This window comes from Thamnophis elegans, chromosome 4 (genome assembly GCF_009769535.1).
Source record: "Thamnophis elegans isolate rThaEle1 chromosome 4, rThaEle1.pri, whole genome shotgun sequence".
In the NCBI taxonomy this organism is placed as follows: domain Eukaryota; kingdom Metazoa; phylum Chordata; class Lepidosauria; order Squamata; family Colubridae; genus Thamnophis; species Thamnophis elegans.
This window is the reverse complement of record NC_045544.1, coordinates 51,390,234-51,396,233: the sequence shown is the minus strand read 5'-3', so window position 1 is coordinate 51,396,233 and position 6,000 is coordinate 51,390,234.

Below are 6,000 nucleotides of genomic sequence, written 5' to 3'. Positions count from 1 at the left end.
GGAACACATTTGGTGTTCTTAATTTATGTGGATAAAATCTTTAGCCATTCTCAACTCAGACATAAGAGGAATTGTGACAAAATGCAAAGCATCTCTCCTTTGAATTTCAACTAGGGAAAAATGTACATTTCTTAAGAACCAGTGATCATGATTGCAAAAAATAAAATAAAAATGGAAATGAAAGCTTTGTGCAGTAAGAGGATGTAGAAGGAATGATTGCAGAATGTCTGTGTCAAATAAGGAAGAATAGGGAAAGATATATCAATCAAAAATCTCAACAGAGGGAAATAGAAAGGGAAGTGGGTGATGTTTTAAGAAGCTTGCAGGAAATGTATAGATAATGTAGGAAGAGACTTCAAAAGATTGAGACAAACGGGTTAAAAAAGGAAAGAGTATCCTGAAATCCTTTACAAACAGAATTATAGAATGTCTGAAATATTTGCAGAAACCAATTCCACTTAAAGCAAGATATGAAAGCAGTAGACCAGCTGCCAAAATAAAAAAGCTCCAGGCACAGATGAAATGTACATTGAAGGTTGCAAGCAAAGAAGCAATTAACTCCATGCCAACAAGACTTGAGAGTGAGAAATATTGCTTATATACTGAAGAAGAATGATGCAAATTGTCAGTGAGAATGTTTTAAAAGATATTTCAAAGGAAAAAAAAGAGTATTACAAGGAGAAAAATCTCAAACAAACAAGCAGATTTCAGAAAAGGCAGAGATGTGAGATTTAGATTTAGATTTTATTGTCATTTATAGGCCGCCCTTTTCCTGAGGGGACTCAGGGCAGCTTACAATTCGTGGGAAAGGAGTGCAAGACAAAACATGAAATATATGTGAATAAAATAAAACAATAAAACACAACATTCATTCAACATTCGGGTGGGGCGGATGAAAATCTTATCCCCAGGCCTGACGGGATAGCCAGATCTTAAGGGCTGCGCGGAAGGTCTGGACTGTGGTGAGGGTGCGAATCTCTACGGGGAGATCGTTCCAAAGGGTCGGAGCTGCTACTGAGAAGGCTCTCCTCCTCCGCGTATCGCCAGTCGGCACTGACTGGCGGATGGAACTCGGAGGAGGCCCAATCTGTGCGATCTGATGGGTCGAAGGGGGTAATCGGCAGAAGGCGGTCTTCAAGTACTCAGACCCTCTACCATGGAGGGCTTTATGGATGGTGAGTAGCACCTTGAAGCGCACCCGGAGTCAACAGGTAGCCAGCGCAGCTCGCGGAGGATAGGTGTTATGTGGGCGAACCGAGGTGCGCCCACTATCACTCGCGCGGCCGCATTCTGGACTAGCTGAAGTCGCCGGATGCTCTTCAAGGGCAGCCCCATGTAGAGCACATTGCATATTCCAGCCTAGAGATCACAAGGGCTCGAGTGACTGTTGTGAGGGCCTCCGATTCAGGTAGGGTCGCAACTGGCGCACCAGGAACCTGGCAAATGCACCCCCTGGTCCACAGCCGACAGATGATGGTCAAAGTCAGCTGTGGGTCCAGGAGGACCTCCCAAGTTGCGAACCCTATCTGAGGGGTATATGAATTTGACCCCCCAGCCTGAGCGGTGGACACTGGCCAAATTATTGGGAGGGAAACCAACAGCCACTCGTCTTGTCCGGGTTGAGTACCAGTTTGTTGTTAGCTCTCATCCAGTTCTTAACGGCCTCAAGACCCTGCTCATCACGTCCACCGCTTCATTGAGTTGGCACGGGGCGGACAGATACACTGCGTGTCGTCCGCGTATTGATGGTATTTTCCCGTGCCTCCGAATGATCTCGCCCAGCGGTTTCATGTATATGTTTAAATAGTAGGGGGATAAGACCGAGCCCTGCGGCACCCCATAAGTTAGGGGCCTCGGGGATGATCTCTGCCCCCCAACCAACACCGACTGCGACCTGTCCGAGAGGTAGGAGAACCACCGTAATACGGTGCCTCCCACTCCCACCTCCCGCAGTCGTCGCAGAAAGATACCATGGTCGATGGTATCGAAGCCGCTGAGAGGTCAAGGAGAACCGATGGACGTATGGCCTCCATCCCTGGCTCTCCAGAGATCATCGGTCAATGCGACCAAAGCGGTTTCTGTGCTGTAACCAGGTCTGAAGCCGGACTGGAAGGGGTCAAGATAACTAGCTTCCTCCAAGGACCGTTGAAGCTGGAAGGCCACCACCTTCTCAATAACCTTCCCAACAGAGGGAAGGTTGGAGACTGGACGGTAATTGTTAAAACGGCTGGATCCAAGGATGGTTTCTTCAGGGGGTCTCACCACCGCCGCTTTAAGTGCGGCGGGAAGTGCCCCTCCCGAAGGGAGGTGGTTACGACCGCCTGGATCCAGCCTCGTGTCACCTCACTGCTGTTGGGCAACCAGCCAGGAGGGACACGGGTCCAGTATACAGGTGGAGGCACTCACAGCTCGTATGGCCTTGCCCACTCCCCAGAGGCAACATCCTGAAACTCAACCCAGAAGATGTCTGCCAGCTATCCCCTTGTGTCTCGGCTGGATCTGCAGAGGTGGAGTCCAAGTCCGACCGAAACCGAGCAACTTTGTCCGCCAGAACTGGACATACTCCTCAGCCTTACCCTGTAGGGGTTCCCCCGCATCCCTCCTATTTAGGAGGGAGCGGGTTATCCTAACAGGGCTGGGCGGGACTCAGCGGACGCAACCAAGGTGGCAATATATGTTCTTTAGCTGTCCCAATGCCCTGATATATTCCTTGGTGCATGTTGTCAGAAGTGCTCGGTTCGATTCGGACTTATCGGACCTCCATAGGTGCTCTAGGCGTCTCCTCCGGCGCTTCTTCTCCGGAGCTCCTCGGTGAACCAAGGAGTCTCCAGGATCCGCCGACCCGGAGGGGCCGTAGTGGCGCAATCCGTCAAGGGACTCCGACGCCGCCGAGTGCCAGGCAGCAGCCAGAGTCTCCGCCGAACTGTGGGTGAGAGTATCAGGAATTACCCCAAGCTCTGTCTGGAACCTTAAGAGTCCATAAGACGCCTGGGGCGGAACCACCTGGTCGGTTCCCCTCCCTACAGTGGGGTTTGGCCTCCGGAAGTCCAGCCTCAGTAGGCAGTGGTCTGACCACGACAGGGGTATGATCTCATTACCCCAGACCAGATCACAAGTCCACTGCTCCGAGAGGAATACGAGGTCGAGCATGTGACCTGAATGAGTTGGGCCCCGAATTACCTGGGTGAAGCCCATGGCTGTCATGGAAGCCATGAACTCCTGCGCTCCATCAGAGTGTTCACCGAGCGAAGGCAGATTGAAGTCCCCCAGAACCATAAGCCTGGGGAACTCAATTGCTAACTCGGCTACTGACTCGAGGAGTGAGGGGAGGGCTGCTGCAATGCTGTTGGGAGGCAGGTACGTTAGCAGCAGACCCACTTGACCCTTGAGGTCCAACTTCACCAGCAGGGACTCACACCCGACAAGCTCCGGAGCAGGGTCCTACGAGGTGCTAAAGACTCCTGGATAACAATAGCCACACCGCCACCCCTTCCCTGGGCTCTCGGCTGATGAAGCACCTGAAATCCGTCTGGGCACATCTCTACGAGGGGGACTCCTCCCTCCGTGCCCAGCCATGTCTCAGTAATACATGCCAGGTCTGCCCTCTCGTCTAAAATTAAGTCCCGGACGAGGGGAGCCTTGTGAACAACAGACCTGGCATTTAGCGACAACAGCCGAGACCAGGGTCCTGATTACTCGCACCATCTGACCTCGGAGTGGGACTCATAGGGCCGGAAGGAGGGATCTCTGTGATGTAGCGAGCCCTCCTTCCCCGGTAATGGCCACCCTAAAGTCCCCGCCGTATCTGCCCCTCCTGTTATGATCGCAATGCTCCGACCCTCTCCCGTGGCCGTAGTCCCCCCAACCGCCCCGGTGACCCCCGCATTCCCCGGCAGGTCCGAATCAAACATACTCAGGCACTCACACAAACAGTCCCCACGCAGTAGTTAAAAACACAAAAAATACAACAATAATAGTAATAATAAAAGTGGGGTCATTCACACTCTCACATGCAATCTCATACACTCAAGAGATCTGATAATTAATACAAATTGATCGGTCACCAGGACCAGAGGTTTAGCCTTCCAAGCTTTCAGACTCATGCTGGAGTCCATCCTCAGAGAACTCACTCACTAGAATGTGTCTGAAAGCTCAGAAGACTAAACTTTTGGTCCCCAGTGACTGACCCAGATGGATCCTGCAACTTTACCAGGAACAACAAATATATTGCCTTCATTCGTGAATAAAAACTGAATAATGGAGAACACAAGACAATTCAAGGTTTACTTTTCCTACATTGACTACAGCAAGATTCTGTGAAAGCTCTTGTATATGCCAAAATATTGGAGTCTTCTGAGGAATCCTTCTCATGAAGAAGCCTCTGTAAGAACTAAATTTGAACAAAACAAAGTAGTTCAGAAAATGGAGGAGGAATGTTGTCCTATATGTGTTGAACTTATAGCAAAGGTATTTCAGGAATAGGTATTTCAGGGGACGTGCATAAGTGCACAGCGTGCCTATCGTCCCTGTCCTACTGTCCCCATTTATATGTACTCTTTTTATGTGTTTATGACCATGTTTTGCTTATTTATATCCATTTATTTGAGCCATTTTTTCATGTGTTTTTCACATGTTTCCTTGTACTTGTTGACAAATAAATAAATAGCAGCAGTGGTGGGTTCCTACCAGTAGTGGTTTGGCAGCCTGGGTTACTGGAACCGGCAGCGACTCAGGCCTGCCACACATCCCCCAAACCAGTTCCCAGGTGCCACCGTAGATGCCACCATCTTGTTTTTTTGCTTCTGCGCATGCTCAGAACAATTTTTATTGCACTGGGCATACACGCGCACAGCGCGCACATGAGTGAACCAGCAGTAGTGCCTGCCGGAACCCACCCCTGAATAGCAGGGTTAGGAGAAGGGTAGGTTCAAATTGGAGGTCAAGGCATCAGCAGTTCACATATGTGACGATATTTTATTAGCTGAAAGTAGAAACAAGAATGCATTATGAAAACTGGAAAGGAAAAATGTGAGTAATGTTGATCAGTATGCAGAGTGAAATCACAACTGATAGCAAAGAATGAAAGGTAGCAGACAATATATTTTCTTGAGCCCAGTAAAGTAGATCAGAAAAGTTAAAAGATTGGACTTTCTAGTGGTAAACTACAGATGTAAGAGCTGGACAAGGAGAAACAGCAAAAGGAAGTTTGTTGTCTGAAATATGGATCTGAAGACATTTACTAAGAGTATCACATATTGCAAGAAGAGCCATCGGTCAATATTGGATCAAATGAAGAATGATCACTCCCTTAAGACACTAATCAGTAAGCACTCATATATTTTAAGTGTGTAATGTGAACATTGAAGAATTAAAATAAATCACTATGTTTGAGAGAGCTGAGGTAAATACAAAAGGGAAAGGATAAAGTGAATGGATGGGATTAAGTGGATCACAGATTGTTCTTCGAAGAGTGACAGCTTGTTGCTGAGATGGCACACATTTGCTGTTGCAGACATTAGGAGTTGAGCCTCACCCAGTTGTACCTTATTTTAAAAAAATACAAAAACTTCAGTCTGAGTCATTACCCTAAATTTGAACATTTATGTTTCCTTGAGCCATATTAAAATGTTTCTTTCCCCTTTTGCCAACTATATAAGTACTCAGTGAATTAATTGCAATTTAATTTAACTACATTTACATTCCAGGAGGCATCTGGGACCCTTTGAGGTGTGTGGAAATGTAGTTTATATCAGTATAATTAATGCAGTGCTCAAGTTCTCTATGAAGAACGGTGTTTAAAATAATTCATTATGGGGATGGTGCTACTCATTGCAATTCAAATATAAGTGGAAGATGTGGAATAATAAATTGCAATTAGGTAGTTGTAATCAGGCACCTGTTTAAGTCTTTATGACAAGTTGAGCACAACTTACATGCTCAGTAAATGTAGCTCTTATACATAGTCAAGTCATATTATTTATTCGATGAAGAACTATATTC